Source organism: Sander lucioperca, chromosome 10 (assembly GCF_008315115.2).
Source record: "Sander lucioperca isolate FBNREF2018 chromosome 10, SLUC_FBN_1.2, whole genome shotgun sequence".
NCBI classification, from domain to species: domain Eukaryota; kingdom Metazoa; phylum Chordata; class Actinopteri; order Perciformes; family Percidae; genus Sander; species Sander lucioperca.
This window is the reverse complement of record NC_050182.1, coordinates 20,025,566-20,040,017: the sequence shown is the minus strand read 5'-3', so window position 1 is coordinate 20,040,017 and position 14,452 is coordinate 20,025,566. Positions and strand designations below refer to the sequence as shown.

Genomic DNA, 14,452 nt, shown 5'->3' with positions numbered 1-14,452 from the left:
TTGAGTCGTTTGGTGTTTGGTGGATTGGATGATTGGAGTTTGAAGAAACAAGACATATTGGCAATTTAACAATGTATTCATTTTACAAACAGGAGCCTCAGTAGCGTGTGGAAGAACCATACACAGCCACAACAGCCTGGCTCCTCCTCCTCATGCTGGTCACACACTGCTGTGGGATGGCATCCCATTCTTCAACCAGCAGTCCTGACCTCAACCCCATTGAACACTTGTGGGATCAGCTTGGGTGTGCTGTTCGTGCTAGAGTGACCAACACAACCACGTTGGCTGACTTGCGACAAATGCTGGTTGAAGAATGGGATGCCACCAAACGAGTCAATGGCAGAATAAGCTGTTTGGCATTGGCAGAGAAGATTTGGCAAATTTTTCATGGGCGCAACCCACATACTCATCCCATAAATGCATGTTCCTTACAAATGGGGAACCATTTGAAAGGGAACTTAACAGGCTTTCCAACTGTATAAGATGTAGGCCTACTGCCGAAAAGCATCATTACCACAGAGAAATAATCTACCAAACACACATTTCCTTACTTGTTGTGTTAAGTTTATGTCCTAGTAATACATTAACACCCACACAGGTGTTTTCAGTTATTCTGGCTGATTAGACTCTGTTCAGGTTGAAGATGGGCCGGAGCTTTGATGGGAACTTATTAGGTCACAATTCTTTATACCAATAAGGATGATAAAGGTGTCATTTGTCCCGCCCTAACACGTGCAACAACACTAACAGTGGACTCAGGAAGATGTCAATCACTCAGTCTAACCACACCCACACAGTCCAATCATCCACATTAACTATAAACACCTGTGTGGGTGTTCAGGGCCTTTAAGAGTAGGATACACTTATAGCTGCCATGCAGTTGTCACACCAGTGTTTTACCCCTTCAGAAGCATTTATATTGAAATTTTAAGAAAAGGGAATATACAGTGATATACTGTCATCTTCAAATTAAACCGTGATGCATTTTAGGCCATAACGCACAGCCCTACTGTGATGCAACTGCAGGATAAAGTGTGCCTGGCATACTGCCATTTGAAAACTTGGGTCATTAGTCATCATGTTGATGCTTTTCATTATGACAAAATGGGGTCTGACACACCCAATGAAAACCATTACGGGTACATCACAATTGAATGGTTCAACTGTTTTGCCCGAGTAGTGGGGAGATTTAAAACCTATGTAATTCTCAGTATCTCTTGTTTTGCATAACATATGGTCTAAAATGTTCTACTACTTCAAGCCTCTCCTAATAGTTTGAATATGCGTGCATGTACTTTAAGTGATAAACTACATCTGAGAAGATGTGTGTAGCATTTACTTGAGCAACATTACTACAGCGGTCCGTGTTTTCTATGACTGTTTCTGTATTAACAAGAGTGAAAGAGTCACAAAGAGTGAAGTGGTCCTCTCAACACAGGGTTCAACAGTAAGGGTTGCCTGATGGCCCGGGGCAAGTAAAACGCCACGTCGGGCAAGTAAATCTAACAACCCACTTGCCTGTTTGGGCATCATCGTATCATAATCATTTGATTTGAATGTGACTGACACACACACACATACACACACACACACACACACTAGAGGACCTTTTAAAGTTCCCACTGAGTTCTTTTCAAACACGTTGACACCCTGGTTAAGCATCTGCCTAGTAAAGCCACCTGTAAACTAAAGGGAAATAATATACAAAAATATAAAGGGCAAATCTCTCCTTGTTCAAGCGTGGTCTTTTCCTAGGCCAAGGAAGCACCTTTTGGTAGTCTTAACAGCAAGGAGAGAACTACCCTAGGTGACTCAGCAGTGCAAAAGAATGCCCGTCATTCCACTCTGTTGATAATTAGACCTTCTATTCTAGTGCCAAATTTCCACTGCATGGTACAGCCCGGCTCAACTCGCTTTTAGTACCAGGTACTGGTCTTTATTTCGTTTTCCACTGCAGATGGTACCCCCTCAATATAGGCAGGATTCTTTGCTGATTGCCATAGCGAAACTGACATCTTCAACGTGACGCATACATACAACTGGATCCTTTCATCGGCAACCATACAGAGGAACGTCAGTACTTCTTCAACTGGCCACGGCATGGTTTTGAGGGCTGCCATTTTTCTAAATCTGGGTCAAGTGAATGAAAAAAATCTGTTTCGATTGATAATAGCTGGGCTTTTTTTTTTTTTTTTTTTTTTTTTTTTAAATGGCGCGTTTGTGCAGGATGTCAAGTGCTCAAGGAACGATTCCAGGCGATACAAAAAAAAAAGTACCAGGTGCTATGGTTAGAATGGTTACAAGCGAGTCGAGCCATACCATGCAGTGGAAATGTGGCATAAGTCTAAACTTAGCCAGTAGAGACTCCCTAGTGAGTGATGTTTCTAAGCAGCGTGCATGTTTTTGGTTGAGTGGGGCAAAGGAAACCATGCACAAACAGGAGATGAAAGATACACCTAGGGACAATCAGGGACACAATAGCTTCAAAGATGGACTGGTAGATGGACAGGTATGTATGTAGATAGAGAGACAGCGAGACAACAGTAATGGCAGGCTAGGAATGAGACAGGCATGCAGACAATTGTGAGCAGTCAAACATGCAGCAGCTGAGCCTGTGTATTCGGCCAGTCAGTATCACTCCAACTGCATTCCTGGCCTGTCTGTCTCCTTTGTAATGCTGCCTCTATGCACATTCCTGGGCTTCTAGGGGGCTGGGGAGAGTCAATGCATTAGTGAGGCACTGCATCATGAACAGACACATAGCAACCTCCTGGCGGGCAAGCTGAGCAGCTATTGACTGATGTGGGATGAAAATCAAACAGTATCCCTTCCCATTTCACCAAAGTGTGGAGCAAGCTAAAAAAAAAAAACTAGGGGTGTGGTCAGTGGCTGTATTTAAATGCCAGCTTTAACCTTGTACTGGTGTTCGGAGAAGACATTGACAACATATCTCCCTCTGTTGCAGGGAGTAAAGATTCCACACAGTATAGTATTGGTCATGCATTGTGTTTTGAATCTGACCCTACAAGATACAAAGGATTAGAAACGATGCAAACAGCAACCACAACAGCAGCGTGAACAGGGAAGGCATTGTTGAACATACAAAGAGAGGCGAGGCAGGCCAGCAGGGAGAAGAACAGGAAAAGTTTCCAACCCCAACAAAGCCAGTACAGTCTCCAGCTGCCCCCCTCCTTCCAGACTTCCCCTCTTTCCTCCCACACTTCACTCAAGGGGGGAGGAAATGAGGTAAGCATCCTGGCATTTCAGCTCAGCTAAGAGAGTTAAAAACTCAGCAAGCCGATTGAGATTTCACCTGGTAGAGATTTTGCCATACCATTAATACTGGCGTAACCATCCCCTTGATATCTCTGGTTAGGTTAGTAGTAACTATGCATTGTGTATCCTCGTTTCTGTTTTTTTAAAGACTACCTATTCATCTTTACTACTGATTTTTACTTGCACAGACCTCATGAATAGGATGCAGTTATGGTTGCTCCTGAAAGAGTTGTGTTTGTTCAGCCTGAAAGCTAACATGTACACTGATTGCCTGATACACACACCGAAAACATCCTTTGAGGCCATGAGAGTCAACGACATTCAGCTAGCGCTTGAGCTTGACAACCGTTTCAAAGTTTTCAATAGGATAGGGAAAGAAGGGCCAGTCATTAAGGATCTGAAAAAAAATCAAAGACCTCTTACTTGCTCACACTTCAGAGAGTTAGGCACAAACAAGAAGTCGGAAATCAGAGAAATATCTGAGCCAGAGACAGGTACAAGAAAAACCTTTGTTGATAAAACTGTACAGGGGAAATGCCATTGCTTAGTCCGCCATCCTATGCTCAAGCATATGTCACCAAAGCAGCATCAAAGAGCAAGGCTGTAAAGTGCCGAATATATCCAATATATTCAAATATCATTATATGTGCAATATGGCAGATGATAGTGATAGACCGATTTTATCGGCTGGCCGATACGCGGCTGCTGCGTTCGCTGATAGTTTTTTCCCGGCATTATTACAGACATGCGTCCACAGGCAGCTCTGTGTTGCTGGAGACGCTGCAGTTCACGTGCAGACCATGCACTGCCCCTGCCCCACTAGTAGAGTGCTATGGCAGTCTTAAATTACAAATTAAGCAGTTTATTTCAATGGCTACTTTTCAGGTTTGTTGTTTTCTCAAATTATTTAAATGTGTTGACAAAGGACATTTTGTGATGACCTGCTTATATCTGTCTTATGTCAGCAAGCATTGCATCATCAAGGCTGTGTTGTAGATGTTGATGAAAGCCTTTTACCCTTGCACAGTTAACCATATGCAGTGCACCCATCCATATGATGCACATTGCACACATCATTTGGGTGATATGAATGGAAGATGATTGCAGAAGTGACACTGATCTGTGTTTTTTTATTATTTTTAAAGAAATGGCAGAGCAGATTCCCAAAACAAATCCAGTGTGGCAGGGTTTACATTTTTATGATGTAAATTGAGGGAGCAAAAGTACCGTATCGGACCCAAATATCGGCTCAAGAAAATCGGCAGCCCGTATCGGTCATCGGCTACGGTTGATGAAAAAAAAAAAATAATCGGTATCGGCACTAAAAAAAATCCATATCGGTCGATCCCTAGCAGATGACAACGGTATCGTTATATTAAGATATGTTCCTTGTGTAGTTCAGAACGGGCCAACTGCTTGCGCTCCAGTATCACTGCTTGCAGCTTTCTCCAGAACCATTGTTCCCCGAAATAACTTACAACTCAACTATATACTACTGACTTACTGTGTACTTCTACTTCAGAGGAAAACGTACTACTACATTTACCTGACAGCATTGTTACTGATAATGTTGCAGATTCAGATTTTACTCACAAAAATCACAATTGAAATAGGATGCGTTATTATTCATTTAACTATCCAGCATTATATTAGAGTTGAAAGCTCCACCTTGACCAGATGTTAAGTAAGTTTAAGTACATAGTGCTAATGCCGCTCTTCACTTAAAGTAAAGAATACAGGACTTTTACTGTGTGGTATTAATAGTTTTGCTATTAATTGTTAAAAGTTTTACTTCATAAAAAAAAAAAAAAACTTTGAGTACTTCTTCGCCGGCTGGACATGAATAAAACATTTCCAGCCGACTACTTTCTTCCTGGTTCTGGAGTTTCTTCTCTCTCTATTGATGTAGAGCTTCACTTCTGGTTCTGCGTTGAATCTAAGCTGTAGGTACATACGGGTAGATATGGACCCTATATCTGACGTGCACCTCCCCAGAAATGTTACTGCACGTTGCGGCGACGCAAACCGCAACAACTGTGATTGGTCCGCTTGGCTGGGCTTGATGCGTCGCATTTTCCTCTACTCATTTTGGTGTTCTACTTCTCTGTGAACAACATGACATCAAGGAGAGGGTAAACTTTCCCTGCTACAGCTTTCCAACCGTGGTCAGAAAGAACAGGGGAGACACTTTGTTTTCACCGTCTCCGCCGCCGGAGTCGGTACTCGCTCCAAAGCTAATCTTCACTTTCTCACTCGCTCTACCACTCCCCACGCATATACACAGCGCCTCTGCTATTCTCTTAAAGAGATATGCTAGAACGACAAGTAGAAGATAAATTGACTTGCCTCATAGGACAGTTGAAAGCCATAAACAAATACAAATACAGTGTCTTAAAGTTACGTGCCACTCATTACTTGGCTTTTTAGTTAAATAGCCTACTTGGTCAACTTCTCTGACAAGTAAGTGACGTCAGCTAGTTAGCATTATAAGCTGTGTAATTCACTAGATAATAACGTTAGCTAAGTAAGCACCAATATAGATAATTGTTACTGGTACTGAATCAGTCGCATTGACCCAAAATTACATTTTGAGATTAGTTTAGCTACCAACATAGCTAATGAAGAGGGGGGAGAGCTACTGACAGTGGCAGCAAGCGGCACCCGAGTTGCCAGCGAGTCGAGGGAGGCGTCTCTTTACTGCCGACAGAGTTCCACTATAGTGTTTCCCATACATTGATTTATTTGCGGTGGCCCGCCACAATATCAACTTTGACCATCACATATTGATATTCTATTTTTTCGTTCTATATTTTCTCGACTCTACTCGCCTTTTTTGGTTTTCCATTACGAAAAAAAAGTACCTGGTACCTGCTAACAGGTACTTTTTTTAGTACCTCCTCAGTCGAGGTTCCAAGTGAGCTGAGGCGAGCCGAAAAGGTGACGTGAAAGCGACAGACGGGGGTGTCCTGAACAAACCCGCTATTTTAAAACAGTTTAGCCAGCTGTTTTTTTTTTTGCTGCCTCCAGCTTTTTTAGAAACTAAATGTGTCTTCTGGCAACAACACACACCTTCCACGTTCTGTGTGTGTGTCGCGTTAGGTCACGGCAGTTTACTACAGCGCTGCTTGTTTACAGTTCTGCGGAGGCTCCAGGCAGAGCTTTCACTGTATCCTACGTACACACACACATGCTGGCTCGACGCACACACCAGCTGACAAATGTATACATCAGGCCACATATTACATAGGCTACGGTGAAAGCTCTGCGTGGAGCCTCCACAGAACTGTAAAACAAGCTCAAGTGGCCTGATGTTATACTTGTGCGCTGGTGTGTGCGTCGAGCCGGCAAGACGACCAGTCATGCTGAGGCCGTACTAAAATATGCAATGGAAAACGGACGCACAGTGTGTCGAGGCGAGGCGAGTAGAGTCGAGGCGAGTCGTGGCGAAGTGTCCTTGTAATGGAAAAACGCCACTAGCTACACTATCTGTCCAATCTGAGTTTTCTGTTGCACGACTAAAACTACTTTTGAACGTACACGTTCCACCAAAACAAGTTCCTTAACGAGGCTATTTTGCCACCCATGACTAATGTGATTGGTTTAAAGAAATGCCAATAAACCAGAGCACGTTTTTCTCCTATCCCGGAATTCTGTGTGGACTAGCCAGACCCTGCTCCTCAGCGCTGTGGAGGAAGGTCTGGCAAAGCGAGACTATTATGGACTTGATGACCAATGGTGGCAAAAAAAAAAAAAAAAAAAAAAAACCTGCCTAGCCCAGCTTAAAGCACAATGAGAAAGGTGCCTGGTCATCCAAGATGCATAGGTGGCGGTGCGCATAATAATTTATTGATAGCACCCTGATGTGGCGAGGTCACCACCTAGCCTTGCAGCTGTGTTTACCATAGAGCAAGAGAGGGAGGTGACCCGTGTCCTGACAAACACAGAGAACGCAGGCCAGGTCGTCATGCTGGGCGAATGACATTTCTTTGGAAGAACACACAGGTCTGGACAACATGCTGCTAAGCCCAGGGAGGCCTCTGAAACACAAACACTGATGTCTCTGAAGGGCTGCCTCTATAACACTCATAAAACACAATAAATGGACTTCATGGTGAGGAGCCTCCATTAGAAATCGTTAGTGCTGAGCAATAGTCAAGTCAATTTTATTTAAATCACACACACACACAAACTAAATAAGAGAGAATTTGGATACGGAAAAACAAGTCACAGCGCGAGGAAAAAGTGGAAGAGCGCTCAGGATCCCTCTCCCTGGACCGACAGACATGCAACAGCTGTCATGTGTACAGAACAGACCAACATATAATAGAATGACAATCAAGATGACAAAATAATAATTATTATAATATCTTTTGGTTAAGTATATACTAGGGATGAGACTTTCACTGGTTTAAGGATAAACCACTGTAAAATTCCTGGCGGTTGGTATTACCGTTTCAAATTTTGATTAGTATTATTAAAACGGTTTGATTACTGCGCTTTGAAAATCTCACGGTACTTTCCAGCATCAAGCAAAGGTGGAAACAGTCTCCCAGACTCAGGCGCTGTATACAATGTTTGTTTTGCGTCAATGAAAACATGGTGGAAGGCTGTGACAGCACTACACAGATTTTCCAGCCTTCTAGAAAAAAATTATAAAGGACGCGGTAAACTCACTATCGACGCGTCCGGAAGATGCACCCTTTTTTTCTCTCGATAATGCTACATTGTGAACATCATCCTGTCCTCTCCCTACTCCCTCTGCTGATGTGTGTCACAATGCCAGCAGGTACCACTGGTAGAGAGAGAAGGGGAAGTTTTTGCAGCCAATACCCTTTTTCCACCAAAAGTCATATGCAGGACTCTTTTCCCATTGCCAGTAGATGAGTATGCCTGTCTATTTTTTTTTTTCTTCCTGGTGTCACGTTCAACGTCACAAGTGCCGGAAAACAGGTGGTGTTAACTTTTCCTGCTACAGCTTTCCCATACAGTGCACACAATTGTAAACTCTGCTGTACATTCACTTGATATGTTGCTAGGTAGGTGTCCTGACCCACACAAACTATATGCAAACGGAAATGATGTACGTGTTTATTTGCATATAGAGTGGGGAAGTGAGATCCGAACATCCGATCACAAGTCGTCACTGAGGACGCATTTGGAGACACATTCTACAGACAGGTGGGTACACACGCCTCGCATTGCTGCGGTCTAGCCAAAAACATTACATTTGGCCAATAAACTCAAGCATGTTTCACAGTCAACAACTGACATTATAGCTAGGGCTGGGTATTGTTCAAAAATGTTCAATACCAATACCGTGACTCTGATACCGGTTCCTATACTATACTTTTTTCAATAACAATTTTATAAAACAAAAAGAAATAACATTATGGCACAAATCTTTTTATTCATTTTTCAGCTGCTACTCATCTAGCCTCATCTGTGTGTAACATTAGACAGCCAATCACAAGCATTATTAGATCTTGGTAGAAGCATGCTGCATGCTCATTGGCTCACTGACTCACTGACGCTGATGAGATGTACTCCTTAGGTATTGAAATTAGGTATTGAATGACGAGGCATTTTTCGATACTGGATACTTTAGAGGCAATTCGGTCGGTGCTGAAGTAGTATTGAATTTTCTACCCAGCCCTAGTTATAGCAAACTGTTATACAAGACCAATAACTGCTTGGTACTGTAACAGTACTTGTTACTACAGTCTTAATAAATTGTTCCCATTATTTGTTTTTAAAAATGTTGTCATAACATTGTCAGCTATATAGCCCAACACAAAAAATGTATCTAGACACAAGTTTACTGAAAAGGCCTCACATCCTAAAAATAGCTCAACTTTACATCCTTGACTAAAGGACTGTGAGAGAAATGCTGCATGACGGCCTTTGGGGTTATTCAGGCTCAGGTCTCCACATAGCTCAGCAGTGTCTGGACTGAGCTGTGCTTCCCACAATAGAGAGAACCCAGAGGATGAGCGCTTGTGGCTGCAAAATTCTCCCGAATTTTTTCACCACCGGCAGCAAATGACAATGACAGGGCAAACGCAAGGTGCCAAAACACACGACTGTGTTTAGTCTTTCTTAAACCAAGGATGATAAGTCAAGCAGAACAACTACACTTGGTGACAGCTGGGACGTAAGACAACATTTCCACTCTGCTGTACTGTGTGTATACACATTCACTACATTGACACAGATCCCCTGCATACTGAATAAGAGGCGCTCTAACTTTTCTTCCAGATTTGGGCATGTGCTGATTAATGGCACAAGAACTGCAGCTTAATTTGTAAGGCCCAAGCATACACATATCCAAGACATCCTATTTATAAGATATAACATGATGCTGATCGGGTAGTTTGGTAGCATGGTAGTTTTCTCCTGCTTAAGCTCTACTGTTACCAGTTACTATTGCAAAGTAACATGTCTAGTCTTCGTCACTTCAAAGCTGCTAATCCATATTTGCATTTTGTGCGTTTATCTAAACTATGTGTTGGTCTCCATCTTTATCTTTTTGGCAGGTATTACAAGAAGCATGTCACCTGACACACCCTGCAATACAGAAGAATAAAAAATGCGAAACAGACTCTTACCAATTTCTCTATTTTTCACACACACAAAAAAAGAAGCACCTAGCTAACGTTACCACCTGAAACATTTCTCATTTCTACCACTAACACAGATCCCTGTTTTACATTCTAGTTAACTGTGTGACAGACACAACGTTAAAAAAAATACACACAACTTTTTCTCTGGCTGCTTTCAGTTTTTTACTTGTCATGGCAGTCATTAGCAAATCAGCCCTGCTGCCCAAGTTGAACACTGCTGCGGTAAAAACAATTAAATGTCTTATATTGACTACAAACTTAAGTCTAGCAATCATATACTGGCAAGCAACCGTTGGTTGATTTATTGATTGATTGATTTAAAAAGTAATGACAATGCCAACAGTTGGCGTTGCGTTTTGTACCGTTCCTTGTCTTCGACTTTTCAATTACGTTAGATTGATATAGCTAGGTTAGCTCGAGAGTTCATTGTGCTTAATGTCAGTTTACGTCACCTCACAAATTATCACCATTTGGTTTACGTGTCCAGACAGAAAATAGGATATATGACGTTAGCAAAATATAGCCTTGAGCCACTAGAAATGTTCCATAGGTCTGAGCTTGCCTTACTGACGATAACCAGAAAGCCAGCTAGCTAAACACCAATAACAGCGAGCGTTAGCAGCTGGCTAGCAAGGTTAGCTAGAAACGATGAGAACATACCGTCTGTTGCTAGTGACAATTGTTCCGCAGACAGTAACAAAGACGAAAGGAAACGTTCTGCCTTCCCAAAACGATTTCAAGTTAATTTTTCAGCGGTCCCTGTGCCGTGCCGTGAATTAGCTAGCTACTTCCCCACTGCTTCTATCACTTATTTTCCTCTGTCTTCGGTCCCACCTATCCGTTCTGTTTCGAACGACAACAGCTCCTACAGAGCACCCTCTGTTGTTCACTGTTCTCGTTCTAGCTCAGAAATTCAAATCGCATCGCGAGATTTTGACCAAAGTTTCATGGACCTGTTCTCTTAATACAACCACGGGCCTAATCAGAGACAGATTAGATAGCTAGATAATATTTAGCCTAAGAAAAGAAAAAAATCTTGTCTCTACCGTGATGTAGATTCAGCACAACACTTTGGCTTCTGTAACATTTTTACAAAACAGCTGATATGTAATCTGTAAAACATATTCATTATTATTATTATTATTATTATTAAATGTAATATAACCACCAGATTTTTCTACTCTTCCCAAACATTTACACCAACCAGCTGCATGCAGTCTTTCCTATATCTTTGCTATATTTATTTTTCTGTTGGGTATATATAAAACAATAAATAAAATATATGAGTACAGCTCAAAGGCATATAAGGCTTGATGTCATCTTCAAACACTTCTCTGCGTCTATAGCAACTGGTAAAACAGCCATACAACCTATCAACTGCCGTTAATACATTGTATTAGCCTGAGTGATCAAAGTGAGTTGAATAGCCAAGCATGAAGAATTGTTTTATGCATTACAACAAATATGGTGTACACTCGTGTGCAATACACACATTAAAGTCAAGCACTAAGCTCCCTCATGTCTCATGAATGACTTCCCTTACATCCCATGAATAGCCTATATACAAAACCTGTTTTTATTTTCAATTTGGTTGGAACCTTTCATATTCATAGAGTATATGACAGATTTTGTTGATTGACTGGCAGACAGGGCAGCCCCAGACAGACAAATCTAAGCCAAGAGGACAGAGCCAGAGGATTACACAATAGCTCTGTGTTAATAATTATGTAAAGGGTCACAAAAGGAAGTGATAAATAAGCTGGTGGAATTCTACAGCTCTGAGACCATACATATTCAAAGACTTGTCAAAAACACTCTGACTACTTGTGGAAAGGATTCCGTACAGCCTAATTAGGGAGGAAAGCCGACCAAAACAACTAACAGCCTCAACCAGACTGTGGAAATCATGTGAGGGCAGGAATCTAGGGTAAGTTCTCTAAGGTTCTTTCTCAAATAGGTGCAGGTCAGTTTGTACACACAACATATACACACGCATGCATGCTGTATTTAGCAAAGTGTGTATACGTACACAACTCCAAATCCTACACAGGACCTTACAATCAGGCTACACAAAAGCTCTATCCAGATGAGCATTATTCCTTAAAATGAAAAAGACTTCTTTGAAAACAGATAGTGAATACAGCACTGCTGGTGTCTTATATAAACTGCGGAGATGAACGATATTTACTCAAAATCCTCCCTTTGTGAACCATAACCATATAAACCAACACTATGAGGGTCAAAGCTGGATAATCCTATGAAATCCCAGTGGAAAGTTGTTTTGGGGCAGCCATGTACTGTATCAGGTTTTGAAATATGTTCACAGTCTGGTCCAGCTGAGGCTGATCGGAGCCTGGGTGTGTTTGTGCTGGAGTGTCAAGGGAGACATTGGAAGAGTCTGCTACAGCCCTTATAAAGTTGGACACTGTGGTAATATATTAAATGCATAGTTGGTCCAATAATTCAGTGAAGTCAGTAAAGTAAGCATAGGAGATGTAATAAAAGCACACATTCCAACTTAAAAGGAAATAATGTTTAAAAGCTCAGTTGGTATAACATTGATTCCAACAAGAGCCTTCTCTCCTGTGTCTCCACAACCAACGTCCTGTTTTTCCACTATCTGGATAAAGAATAACATGTGGAAGTTCCCTTTTATAAACGTTGGCAGAAGAAAACAGATGCATTCACTTTGACTTTAGTATTCTCAGGTTACAAGACAGGATACTGCATGAGTTCTGGTATCAACTTTTCATAAAATGTCAGCTAAAAACATCACAGATCTTCTATCCAAAAGGGGCAGGCATTTGATTGGGTCGACAGCATGTCATGTTGCCCACAAATATGACAAGTAACGGCAGTTACATTGTTCCTGCAAAGCCTGCTCCCTCATCCTAGACACAGTCACGCTTTGTCAGTTCCAGGACATTGTACAAAGTCCCCTCTCTGCTCTGGTTAGAAGGAGGGAAGTTGTGATGAGATGACATTTTCACCACCACTATTAACATATGACGGTGTACTATTTTAAGTGCAGGAGAGTAAACAGAATTGGAGCAGTAGGAAAAACTGTAGAGGCTGTGAGAGATAGAACAAACAGAGAACAGGTGCCAGCTGAGGGGTGCAGAGCCATTCCTGATAGTAGGGGACTGGGCAAGGCTTCCACACGGCATTATACATACAGTAGCTAAGACAATGTCTTTTACAGAGTCAAATGCTGTTCTCCAATTCTTTGGTTGGAATTCTTGGAAGGAAATCAATTATCCATTACTGTGAGAAATTTGGTGCAGTTTGCAGTGTAAATATAATCCAAGTGACAGTAATAGTAAATCATTGATCAACTCAGTCTATATTGTTGTCAAAGTGGCACTAGAAATCAGGCTGAAGCGGCTGAGCGATTCATGCAAAGCTGTCCTACTTTCCGTGAATATTGAGTAGCGTCGATGTAGACCTGCTAAACACTGAATGATAGCGACACCGGGTGGAAGACAACAGTGCTGTCCTGCATGCTCTGACACCTGTATGACTGCAGCCTGTTGCACCAGCTGTGGGTAAGTTCTATCTTAAGTTCGGACGTGAAGTCCACACTAAACGATACGTTGAAACTAGTCAGATACTAAAGTTGTGTCGATGTTGGGTTGCACCACGGAGACGTAAGGTTCATCATAGTTACACTGGCGTAAAGTCCACACTAACCATCATTTTGTCGCAATAAATTACGTTTTTTTTTCTTTCCGTGGCCAATCAGTGAAAAGCACTATTCTTGTTGCAGTGTTTTATTAATATTATATTATTATTACCGTGGTATTTACCGTGCCAATTGTCTTTTGCACACAGCTCCAAAATAACGAAGAAGCTAACGGCTAAAATAGCTAACGTTGGTAACGTTAATCACCAAGCAGCCACAGAAAGGTACATAAACCAGGACGCTGTGAATCGAAAGCTAACTTCAACTTTAAGTTTCCCCAAGGTTTCCCTTAAATTTCCCCTTAACTGCCGAATCAGAAGCCAAGCTCAGCGTCGTGACAAAGCGTTATGATTAGCTAGGTGATAACTATAGCTAACGTTAGTGCAAAAATAACAGTGATGTCGAGTGGTACGTCAACTACAACATGGGGTAGCCCATAACAATAATGACAAACAGGCTTACGTGCAGTTTAGCGTCCAAAATTATTCTCCAAAAACAGTGTCCCAAATGATGAGGGTCTTATTTAAGACAGGTTAACTTAACCTGTCTTAAATAAGACTTAGAACTAGCTAACTAAGGTTAGGGTTAGTTAGGGTAGCACAGGTGGTTTAGCAGGTTCATAATTAAGGACATTGTACGGGGAATTTGGGACACTATACCTGACAAACATGATAGCCTAAACTGGGACGTTAGTAGCTGTTAATTAAGGTTATCTAACCAGAGTCTGCTGCTAGAATCTATCCCGGAGAATGCGTTGCCGTCGCAAACAGCCGATCACTCCTCCTCAAAGTTATTCCACTTTTCAAAACGATGCACCATGCCAACCGATCTTACATCTAAGTGCTTGGTGTAAAATTTAAGTTGTAACTTATGT

The 14,452-nt window shown here is 41.8% G+C and overlaps 1 protein-coding gene across 2 annotated transcripts in view; it reads right to left on the bottom strand.

Annotated features, from left to right (window-relative positions):
- The window catches only part of LOC116066567 (E3 ubiquitin-protein ligase RNF19A-like), a 57,450-nt gene extending 46,655 nt beyond the window's left edge, over positions 1–10,795 (bottom strand). For both annotated transcript variants that reach the window (XR_004108990.2, XM_031322708.2), the window contains exon 1: positions 10,557–10,795. The gene's annotated coding sequence lies outside the window, so the exon portion shown is untranslated. The remainder of the gene's footprint in view (positions 1–10,556) is intronic.
- Positions 10,796–14,452: the final 3,657 nt, after the last annotated feature.